The sequence below is a fragment of the Aplysia californica genome, unplaced genomic scaffold, assembly GCF_000002075.1.
Source record: "Aplysia californica isolate F4 #8 unplaced genomic scaffold, AplCal3.0 scaffold00456, whole genome shotgun sequence".
NCBI lineage: Eukaryota > Metazoa > Mollusca > Gastropoda > Aplysiida > Aplysiidae > Aplysia > Aplysia californica.
The window spans coordinates 167,307-168,912 of record NW_004797726.1 but is presented as its reverse complement, the minus strand read 5'-3'; positions in this window follow the sequence as shown (position 1 = coordinate 168,912).

Below are 1,606 nucleotides of genomic sequence, written 5' to 3'. Positions count from 1 at the left end.
CTCCCCTCCTCTCTCCCCCCCCCCTCGCTACCGGCGTCTCTGGTGGTGTAAAACATGTGCTCCTCACCCTGCGTTGTTTGCCGACGTGAGTTCGAATCCCAAGTGCGTAAAGGTATTTTTTTTTTCTGAGAGCTAGGATTTTGTGTCCCGTCCTAAATGAGATGGCACCGACACAGGAAAGGCGAAATCAGCTAATCAGCCCGCGTCCCAAATGATTTAAATTCAATTAAATTGAGGAAAGAAAATAAAAAAGGTGTGTGTGTGTGTGTGGGGGGGGGTATGTGGGATGGTTTCGGGGTTGTTTTTTGTTTGGGGTGGGAGCGGGGAGGAGGGGGAGAAAGCTAGCCAGAGAGAGCCTCCTGCACTAATACCCACCCAGTACCCAGTACCCACTACCCACATGCCGGCGGGGCGAGAGATGCGATAAGAAAACCACTGTGTCTGCAAACATGCCTGCCTGTTGCCCACCTGACAACAGCAGCCCGTCTCCTAGCAACGGCTTTGTTTTCTGCCGGCTCCTCACCTATTTTCGAGTCCTTGTCTATGATTGATCAAGATGTGGACGTAAGCAGTTTTTAAAGGATTTTTTGGGGGGGTTCTTTTTTTCTCGTTTTTTTTCTTTTTTTTCTCCGTTTTTTTCAGGTTTTTGTTAGTTGTTTTGGTGAAGTTTTTGTGTGTGTATTATCTTGGGTTCACCAAAAGGAGTGTGGGTGATTGGCGTACGCTCTGGTGTGGTTTGCTCCTTCTTTCCTATCAAACATCTGTCGCCATTATCTCTCCTCCCTTTCTTTGTATGTTACTCTTTAGTAACACCTCTAATCTTCAGCACTAATGCTATGACCTATTTGAGTTGCGAGTGCCGTAGAGCTGTCAATAAAACTAAGATGAAAACTCTGTTGGTTTCTCACATGTTTCGGATTAAAAAAAAAATTGTCTTGATTTCTGCGAAAGGAATCATGCTACCTAGTTTGAGGGTGAGCTATGGTTGCGTTTTATCTTCTTTGTTTTTTTGTATCTTAGCTTATTTTATTTTTTTATTTACTAATTTTTTTTCTTCAGAACTACTGTTGTTCCACTTTCAGCTCCCTTATCTCTCCCTGTCTCAGCGCCCTATTTTCACTCTTACACACACACACACGCACGCACACACACACACACACACACACACACACACACACACACACAAACACACACACACACACACACACGCACACACACATGCGCACACGCTCTCTGCCCTCATACTGTGGCATACAGACGCTCCATTCAAGTATTCACGTACACGTATAGGCCCTATAGGGTTGTCAAGAGACAGGACGCCTCCGAATTAAACGTCCCTCTCCGATACATTCGAGCCAAATAGTCAAAGAACCCTGAAAGTGGGTGTTTGGCGGATGCTCTGGTGTGGTTTGCTCCTTCTTTCCTATAAGAAATATATTGTTTTTTATCTCCCCTCCTTTTTTGTGTTTGTTTTTCTCTTGTAACACCTCTAATCTTCGGCACTTATATGACCTTATTGTGTTGCAATTGCTGTAAAACTTTTACTAAAACAAACAAAAACCCTGAAAACTCCCCAAACAACCACCAAGAACAATACCGCCCTATT